This window comes from Lolium rigidum, chromosome 3, assembly GCF_022539505.1.
Source record: "Lolium rigidum isolate FL_2022 chromosome 3, APGP_CSIRO_Lrig_0.1, whole genome shotgun sequence".
NCBI classification, from domain to species: Eukaryota; Viridiplantae; Streptophyta; class Magnoliopsida; order Poales; family Poaceae; genus Lolium; species Lolium rigidum.
This window is the reverse complement of record NC_061510.1, coordinates 32,182,449-32,193,050: the sequence shown is the minus strand read 5'-3', so window position 1 is coordinate 32,193,050 and position 10,602 is coordinate 32,182,449. Positions and strand designations below refer to the sequence as shown.

The 10,602-nt window shown below is 48.9% G+C and overlaps 1 pseudogene; it reads right to left on the bottom strand.

Moving 5' to 3' along the window:
* Positions 1 to 3,183: 3,183 nt before the first annotated feature.
* On the bottom strand, positions 3,184 to 6,509 carry LOC124694610 (annotated as a pseudogene).
* Between the last annotated feature and the right edge of the window lie 4,093 nt (positions 6,510 to 10,602).

Below are 10,602 nucleotides of genomic sequence, written 5' to 3'. Positions count from 1 at the left end.
GAAAACAATGCAAATGAAAGGGCTTGACCAAAAGTGGTGTGACCATATCACAAATTTTATTCCGGGAGTGTTGGTAAGAATTCGTGTAGACGATAGACATTGGCCATTACTTCCAAACAAGGAAGGGCCTTAGAAAATAAGATCCATTTCACTGTTACTTTTCAGTATTGTCACTTGTATGTCTGCTATTATCATTGCAAGGGAAAAAGAAGATGTCCAGGTTGGAGGACTCATACCTCTTTTAGTCCACGACTTTCAGAAATCCGGCAATATGAAATTAATTATGTGTATCTTCAAATAGTTATCTGAGCTAAAAATATTTTTTCGTAAAAGCGAAATTTTCTGTTTTGGCAAGACCAAAGAAATGGAAGACCAGTACAAACAAATATCCCATTCTGAGGCCGACTCTCTTCCCTTTTGATACCTTGTAATTCCAATTAATTATAGAAAGCTTATAAACAAACAATGGAGCCTAGTACTGGAGCGCCGGTTTGAAAAGAAACTAGGATGCTGGCAAGACAAGATACTTTCCTATGGAGATAGTCTAGTCCTTATTAATTCTTTTCTTACAAATTTATATATATGTTTATTCTATCCTTTTTAATTAAATACCTAAAGGAGTAATGCAAATGTTAGATTTTTATAGGTCATGTTTTTTTCTGGAAGAGTGATCAAGATAAACATGAATACCGGTTAATCAGGTGGAATTTGTTTGTCGAGCCAACGGCAAGAGGTTTTGGATATTGAGATACTAGATATATAGAATAAGTGTCTTCTAAGTAAATATCAATTCAAACTACTTAGCGAGGAGGGAGTGTGGTAGGAGCTATTACATAATAAGTTCCTTAAAATAAAGCATGGTCATAAGTGATGCTGAAACCCACAGACTCTCGATTTTGGAAAGATCCAATGAAAGTTAAGATTGACTTCTTCGAATGACGGTCTTTTGTTATAGACAATGGACAAGCATCACGTTTTTGGGCAGACACTTGGATGAGGAGCACATTTTTGGCAAACCAATGCCCAATGCTATATAATGTGGTGCACCAAGAAATTATTTTGGTAGCCCACGTTCTAGCACATAATCCATTGAATGTAGAATTTGGATGGATCTTATCAAAATAAATGGGAACTTGGAATCAGTTGGTTCAGCGGTTAATGTCTATAAATTTAACAAATGAATAACATAATTCTATCTAGAAAGTTACTACATTAGGAACTTCCAGGGTCAAATCCATGTATGCGGTTTTTTTTTTTGAATGGTCATATGGTCTTCCTACAAAATATATATGAAAATTTAAATTATCATTAAAGATTAAGATCTTCATCTTGTTTCTTCGTAATAAATTAATTCTTACAAAATAGAATTTGGCAAGGCTTCAATGGACTCCATTCAAAAATGGGGATTGTTTGGGATACCAAAAATGGGGCGGTAAAACTCGGATATAGCCAGAACGTTGCCTGGATTCCCAGTACCCCTTTTCCACAAGTGTAGCTTGGCAGGAGGGAATTTTCAGTCCCAACACCCCTCCCCCGCTTCTGCGATGTTGTTGCCAATCTTCCACCCTTGCGTTGTCTAGCTTGACAGCGCTGCCAAATCACTAGTACAAAACAGGCCTTTCGTCCAAAGCCCCTGGGAGCTTTAGTCCCGGTTTTAACACGAACCGGGAACAGTGGGGAGCTTTAGTCATGGACTCGAAACGTAAATACCATGGACAATGGGCGAACCTGGGTGCCATGCTCTAGAGGTAATTTCAATCAATATCCTTCCGCCGCCGCACTGCAACACAAAAGGGAGGGAAACCCCCTTGAGGCCGCGTCTTCCAGGCTCCCTTCTGTGTCGTTGGTGTAAGGTTTAATCCTAGACACACCAATGGCATCAAAGGTGTGTGTGTGTGTGGGGGGGGGGGGGCGTAAAGGCAACATGTAACGGCCCAAAGAAGGCAAAGATGGGAGTGGATTGAGGAACATCGTCACTTTATCCACCACCCTCTGATGGTCGGTGTGCCCTGCGCGACCATCAACGACACTGACGCTCACAATGTGTTCGAGGAAACAGTGGAGATGTATATTTTTGCCCCCTCTCTGGATGCTTGTCGAGTATGATGATATTGCTTAGATTTTTTTTTGTTTTTCAATTGTGTAGTTTCAATTTGCATTCGGTTCCTACATCATATGTGAAATTTTTGGAGGAGAGTGAGGTCCACATTCGTAGTGCTCAGGCGATGACTTTCGTGGCAGCCTCCTTATCCGATGCTTGCTTTGCCTTTGCACGAAGATTCGCCGGAGGGGCGTGTCAGCTTCGGCAGGGTTTGGCGGTGGAGGAGGAGGATGAGAACATGGCTACACACCGACCTTGACTTTCGCGGGTTCTTTGGCGGCGGAGGCCAAAATTGCCGTATTAAGGAGGATGAGGGAGGGAGAGAGTGGTGGTTCCAATGTGACTGGCAGGCGGAGTTGCCATTACAAGTGTTTGTGTGCCCTACTCATATCTTTGTCCCCTTCTACCATCACCCCGAAACGAATATCCCAGAGACCCGCGGTCTGATAGGCGGGCACACATCATGACACTAGTATAAATAACTTATTTTTCTTCACGTAATAGAATGAACAATGGGGAGCTTCCCATTATATTCCGCCGACAAAACAGAAAAAAGATAAATGACTCAAAAACCAGGGAAATACTATGTCAGTATAATTGTCTCTAGGGGGCACATTTTCAGTAACTTAGTCAATTCCCTCACACCTGACGTAAGAAAAAATAACAATGAACATACAGAGATGAAGAGACAAACTTCAACTTGCGTACACGAAAATCTTATCTTTGGATAATATATTTAGGCCAGTAGAAATGAAAATTGAAAATGAAGAGAAATAACTTATCAACATAATTTCCATTCATGGTGAGAGAAACGCACCATATGTGCAGGAACAAGCAAAGGTACTGCAACTTCAGCCTGGAAAATCGACTGAGAATGCAGAGAATTTCAGTTGCTTGAGGATTGACAAACAAGAAAAACACAACTTTTTTTTACATCACCTACAAACTGCACATTTAGTACAGAAATGGTGTTGGAACTGATCCACGTATCTGGCGCCGATGTACACACACAAAGAAAAAATCCAATGAACCAAACCTGTACCGTACAGCAAATGCTACTCACCAAGACGTACGTTTCACATTCATACCCGTGAACCGAGGAGATCGCCGATCATGATCGCCCCGAGCGGCCTGTCCAAGGCCGACCTCTGGCGAGTGTCGAGCTCCTGTGCGACGATGCGCATGGTGGGGCGAGCGTCGGGGTTGGTGCGGACGCAGGACAGCGCCACGACGAAGGCGAACACCACCTGCGCCGCGAGCTCCCCGTCGGGGGCCTGCAGCCTGTGGTCCAGCAAGTCCCTGAGCAGCAGGAGCGCCGGCGACTTGCCGACGCCAGCCTGCGTCTCGTCCAGGCTGTAGAGTGAGCTGATGAGCCCGCCGGGGAACTTCCCCGTCAGGATCTCCATCGCGATCACGCCGAAACTGTACACGTCGCACTTGGTCGTCACCCTCAGGTACGCGAGCTCTGCAGCAAGAACGCAATGCCGATTAGTGCTCAGCATAGTTGGATTGAGAATTCGATGTTGCAGTGGCGCGTAATGTAGGTACCTGGTGCCATGTAGCCGTAGGAACCGGCGACGGTGGTGCAGTTGGAGCGATCGGGGCTGAGGAACCTCGCCGTGCCGAAGTCCGACAGCCGCGTCTCGTACTCGGCGTCGAGCAGGACGTTGTTGACGGAGACGTCGCGGTGGATCATGGGCGGCGAACAATCGTGGTGCAGGTAGGCCAGCGCGTGCGCCAGGCCCCTGATGGCCCGCATCCTCGCCGGCCAGTCGAACCTCTCGTCGCCGCCGCCGTACAGCACCTTGCCGAGGCTGCCCCTCTCGACGCGCTCGTAGACCAGGTACATGAACCCGTCCGTGGTGGAGAAGCCGTGGAGCTTGACGATGTTCCGGTGCCGGACGCGCGTCAGGGCCCTCACCTCGTTCTCGAAGCTCTTCTCGCTGATGTCCCCCGTCTCCGACACGTCTAGCCTTTTCACGGCGAGGGAGTGGCCGCTGGGGACCTCCGCGCGGTACACGCTCCCGAAGCTCCCCTTGCCGATGCAGTGGGCCTCGTTGAAGTGCTCCGTCGCGGCCACGATGTCTTCGAAGGAGAACTCCACCTCCCTGCTCCATATGGACGTCTGCAGCAGAGGCACGTTAGTCCCGCTGCCGCTCGCCGTCGTTGTCTCTGCTCCTCCTGTGTCATGGTGGACGCCGGTTCGCCTCTTCCTTTTCTTGCGGACCACCAGTAGGAAAGCAGCCGCAGCCATAGAGATGAGCAGCGCCGCACCAACAGACAGAGCGATGACAAGGATCAGCCTCTTGCTGTATCGCCGTGGGCCAACTCCGGCGCCGGCGGAACCATCCGAGCCGCAAGGTTTCAGTCCGGCGATGCCGCCGCACAGGCCCGGGTTGCCACTGAGATCCAAGTCGGTCAGCGAGTTCATCTTGCCAAGCAGAGCCGGCACCTCTCCTGTCAGGTTGTTGCTGCTCAGGTTCAGGTACCAAATGCGCTTCAATTCGGTCAGCTCCACCGGCACGCCGCCGTCGAGCTCATTCCCGGATAGGTCCAGCTGCAGCATCCCGGTGACGTTCCCCAATGCTGGAGGAATCGGTCCTGACAACTTATTGTGACGCAAGTTCACACTGAGCAATGGTAACTGGCCGAGCTCCGGCGGGATCGCGCCGGCGAGAAGATTGGATGCGAGGCTCAGATCGTTGAGTGCAGCCATGTTGCCGAAGCCGGGAGGAACTGTCCCGGTGATCTTGTTGCCGTCCAGGTTTAGATACCGGAGGCTCTTTAACTGCTGAGCCCATTGCTCTGTGAGCTTGCCATCAAACGAATTCCCGGACAGGTCGATGTAGTACAGGTTAGGATGTGACCCGAAGATGTCCGACACGTCGCCGGCAAGCCGGTTATGTGCCAACCTGAGGCGCACCAGCTTGGTGAAGTTGCGGTAGCAAGCAGGCACGGCGCCCGTGAATTGGTTCCTGTCCAGGCCAAGGAACTGGAGCTTGTCGGCGCTCAAGCACAGCCCCTGCGGAAGTTCTCCGGAGAAGTTGTTGTCTGCCATACTGATGACGGTCAGCTGGCTGCTGGAAATCGGCGGGATGATGCCGGAGAAGAAATTTTCGAAGGCGATGATGTAGATGAGGTCCGGCAACCGGAAAAGCCCGGCCGGCAGCTCGCCCTCCAACATGTTGGTGCTCACGGACAGCTTATGCAGCGCCGTCATGTTCCCGAACTCGTCCGGCAACCGGCCGGTGAGTTTGTTGTTGTACAGCCGAAGAATCTTTAATCTCGTGAGGTTGCCCAGGGTCCGCGGGATGGCGCCGGAGAACTCGTTTTCGGCGAGGTCCAGCAGCACGAGGTTGGTCAGGCTTCCGATGATCGCCGGGATGGCACCGGAGAGGTTGTTGGTCGCAAAGGAGAGTAACTCCAGCCCCGACGCTATGCCGACCTCCGTGGGGATCCCGCCGGTGAAGCGGTTGTTGTCGGCCTGAAACACCGCGAGACCGGTCCACGCCGTGAAGTAGTCCGGCATGATCTCCCCGGTGAGCATGTTCTTGGAGACGTTGAATTCCCGTACTTTGGTCAGCTTGGCCCACGACACCGGCAGCTCCCCGGAGAGCTTGTTGATCGCGAGGCTAATGTCGGTGAGGTTGGTGCAGCGGCTGAGCTCGCTCGGAATGGTGGACTCTAGCAACGCCATGCTGACATTGATGCGCTCCAGCGACAGGAGGTTGCCGAGAGACGCGGGGATTGCGCCGCCCAGCGGGTTGCTGTGCAGCTCGAGCACGCGTAACCCCGAGATGAACCCGAGCGCCGGCGGTATGCCGCCGGAGAGAAGGTTCTTGCCGAGAACAAGGCTCTGAAGCTTGGTCAGGTTCGCGAGCGACAGCGGTATACCGCCGGTGAACTTGTTGGAAGAAACGTTCAGGAGCTCGAGGTTTGGCATGTACGAGGGCAGCGCCGCCGGGATCGGGCCTGATAGGTTGTTGTTGGAGAAATCAGCTGATGTGATGCTGAGCAGCGGCAAGTTTGACGACGGGAACGACCCTGTCAGCGAGTTGTAGCTGAGGTTGAGGCTGGCGAGGCTGGGCAGCGACGAGAGGTCGAGCGCGTCGAGCGTGCCGGCGAGGCCGGACCCGGCAACGTCGACGCCCACGACGCGGCCGAAGGCGTCGCACGACACGCTTTGCCACCGGCACGCCGCGACGGTGGAGTTGGCGGCGGCCTTCCTGTCCCAGGTGGCGAGGGCGCCCGCCCACGGCAGCTTCAGGCTATCCTTCCAGTCCACGAGCGCCTCCGCTTCGCCCGGCGCCGCTCTCGCGCCGCGCGGCAGCTGCGACGACGACAGGAGCAGGAAGAAGAGAAGAAGCACGCGCCGCCGGGACGACGTTGTCGCTTCATGGCGCTTCATCTCTAAACCCTCCACTGTACAATCTGCAGCAAACATAAGCTGCAACCATGGCGCGCGGGCATTACACCGTCTCGATCGCCAGACGTGGGAGAGGTCAGAATCGGAGGTGTGAAGCTCACGACGTTTTCTCGTTTCCCTTTGCCCGCTTGTTCATTTCCTCGAAAGGCCAAGAGGAGTTTTGTTCCATAAATCTTGGTTTTAGCATCAAATAGATTATTAGGGATCCCAATAGATTAAGAAGAAGACTTCCAATCGCCACTAGTACACTATATTGTTTTTCTGCCACTGCCAATAGATTATGATTGGAGTAGAAGATTAGTGTTCCAATCCTTTGCCCTTAACATCGTTCAATGGGCCTCTCCCTATCTCTCGAGCAAACGTTGAGGTTCGTCCTTGATCGGGAAATGGAGCACCTAACAACGCATCTTCATAGAGCAAGAACTACATGATCACTCCTTTTATTTTGGAGTGACGGAGGGATTGTACCATTCGAGCTTTTGTTCTCATGCTTTTTCCGACATCTGGAGAAAGCAACAATCGACAAGACTTTCCTAATCTTCTCTTACTTTGAGAAAGAACGTGAAATTCAATGTTTATGTTACTCCCTCCTATCCGTAATAAATATTGTTATTTTTTCCTTTAATTTACACTAAAGCCACGTCATTTATTATGGACTAGAGGCAGTACCGAAAGTCAATAGAACGAGCACTCCCAATCCAAGAGGATATGAAGAAGCACCTGAGAGCTACTTCCATGTTTTAATTTCAAGTTTCTTCAAGTTGTAAGCTACCACTTTTATGTACCACACCAGACAGAGTGTGTGTCACACAATCAAAACTATTACCGAAAATATCTTTTTCTCCAAAATATATTAATATCTGCAACAATGTAATGGTATAATACTTCGTCATTCAAGCATCAGTTCGGCAACCTAGTTCAGATTGTTAGAGCATCTCCAACAGGCGCTGTAAAAGCCCCGCGCGGCAAAAAAACCGCCGGTTTGCCGCGCGCGGGCGCTGCCGCGCTGCTCCAGCTTCCCCGAGGACGTCGCCGCCACGGAGGCCTTCTACGCGCAGAAGGAGGAGGAGAAGGCGGCGATGAAAGCGAAGAAAAAGGCGAGCCGCGAGAAGCGCCGCGCCGAGTCCGCGGCGAGGAAGAAGGCGAGGGCCGAGGCGGCGGCGAGGAGGAAGGAGGAAAAGAAGAACGGCGCATGGCCGTCGACCATCGTCCTCTCCTCCTCCTCCTCCTCCTCCTCCTTCCAGTGGACGACGACGTCGACGCCGGTGTCAGACACGACTCTGAGCAGCTCCGACTTCGACTGGGAGTCCGACGAGCAGTCGGAGGAGTAGTTTATTTAGTATTTTCGTTTTAAATGTCGCATTGTATCGTTGCACTTTTAAAATATATTCGTATTTCGATCATATTTTCATAGTATGTTTGATGAATTTTCAAAAAAAAAAACGGTCGGATTAGCAGTTTGTGACACGCGCGCGCTGCAAAATAGAGCCTCTGCCGGAGGTGCGTTTTTCGCACACCAACGCGCGCTGCAAAATAGAGCCTCTGCCGGGGGCAAATTCGCTATGCCGCGCGCCAGCGGTATACAGCGCGCCCAATCGCCAGTATAGCGCGCCAGATTTTAGAGCGCCTGTTGGAGATGCTCTTATGCAATGAAACATGATATATAGTGCACGGGAGGTCCCACTCCCCCTGCATTGGTACAGTCGAGGCATCCACATCATTTCCAGAAGCTATAAGACAAACCGTTAGGAGAGAAAATAGTTTTCACCCTAATGATCCCTTCATAACAGATAACCTGCCCACGTTCAACTAGGACTTTTCCGTACAATGACTAACAAATAAACGAATGGAGATACAAGTATTCTTAGAGAGAGAGAGAGAGAGCATAATTAACCTGAGCAGGTCCTTATTTTTTTCAGCCACCACCAACCAGTTGCATTTGAACGAGCAAGTAGCGTTTTTTTGTTACCGTTGAGTGGACTAGTACAGGCCAGCTGTTAGATTAATTCCTGGTAGAGTATATCCTTAAACATACTATTAGCTCAGGTCCCATCACTGATGAGCTGCTTACGAACTGGCGGTTGCCCAATATGTAAGAACAGACATCTCGTTAGGTCAGCGTGTTTATTTTTAGTGGTATTTACTTATATATGATGTGTATGTGTATACAGAGTCAGCGCCAACGTATTATTCTGAACTGCGCTACCCGGACCGCGACGTCTTCGAAACCCGCGTTTGCTTGCGCAGTTGCATCTGGTCGCTCTCTTTCTTACCACTTACCACCATCACTTTATATGATACTCAAAACGGAAGCCCTTTTATTGCGAAAGACTTAAATTCTTATTTTAAAGTTTCAAAAAATCTGAAATAAAATTTTAGAGATAGTCAATGATGTATACTGCAAACATGTAAAATCTTAATATGAACTACTTTATACTTTAGGCTACGCAAAAATGAAAAAACCTGACAATGTTATATATAGTGAGCAATGCACATTTCAACACTATATAATTTTCCAGATTTACTCATTTTTGTGTATCCTAAAATTTAAACTAGTTCTAATTTAGATTATAAACGTTGTAGTACGCATTATTGACTACCTATACAATGTTTTTAAAATTTTGATATATAATTGCTAAATATTTCAAAATATAAAGTGTTACCTATAGCTCAACCTCTATTGGTCCACTCTTCCTGAGTAACAATATAAAGTTGCCAATCCATTTTGACCGTTAGGCGCATGTAGAAAAATAACTACAATGCTAACCAATATGGATCTCAAATGAGATGTGAAAAAATTAATATCCACGGGATTGCTACTGATTTAAGACCCATTTAACCAAACGATTCACCTTAGGTGGCTTTGCAGGCCCAATCCTAATCGTATGACCCATTAGGTAACTGTACATAACCTTAGTTGTAGCCACTACGCCATTACCCTCTTTTTTCACAAAGTTTCCTCGCTCCACCGCAGCAGCCTACTGAACATCGCTACTTTTCTGATCTCTCCTCTACATCGAAATCTCTCCCCGTCATCTCCTGGAGCCCCCCTCCTCCCACCCCCACCCCCTCACAGACACATACACACAAGATTTTCACGCTAGCTGACTCTTCTAGCTTGCTACATGTGTACCGAGAGGTGTCTAGGCATCAAGCATGAGAAGTCACTTTTGTCCCAAGTCAAAGACGAAACACTATACATAGTTTCTAGAGTAGGAGTAGGCCACATTCCAACGAGACACCTAAATTAATTTTAAAAGGTATCATCCTTCAATTCTCAGAAAGTGTATTATGACCTTCATCATGAAGCCCACTCTTGTCTTAAGCTCCAATCCTTTCAAGTTCTTGTATTGAGTTGACCGTCTTTAAGCTCCGCCCCTTGAAAGTTTATATTGTAAAGGGGCCCTTAATATCAAAATATGACATATATGTTACAAAAATTGTGTTTCCAATGGTTTAATTTTGTGACATATATCACATTTTTTATTGACCAAAATAATTGCTTAAGTTTTTCTCGAAATATGTATTACCCTAATAAGTTGGTAGAAATAGTACAAGAGAATGTCTACACGAACGACACACATAACTGTAGAGCCGAGGTCAAAGCATTGCCACTCTTTCGATCCCTCTTCATTACGCGACACCGATGGTGGCCATGGCCCATCGAAATGACCTTGATCTTGAATCCGTACGTGAGCCGACGACCGACGCAGATTTTCTACCTTGCGTGAAGCAAGTCAGAGGCAACCCGCCATCCTTGCCCCGATGCCTTTCTTTCCAAACCGTAAGGCCCCTGCTTCATGTCCCCTCTCTCAACATAGTCCAGTCAGGCCGAGGCCATGTAACAAGCCCAGCTCGGGATAGAGGAGGGAAAACACAGTGTTTTGGCAGGGCTGCAGCACATGGATAGGATTTGGCTGCGACATTTGTCCGCTCGCTGTCTAGCGATCGAGGGGAGATGGAGGGGCTATCGAGCAGGGTTATCGATGGGCAATCGAGGCAAGTGTACATCTTCGTCCACCATCTTCTACTTCCTCCGCCTCGACTTCTTCTCGGCATGTAGCCCAAATATATT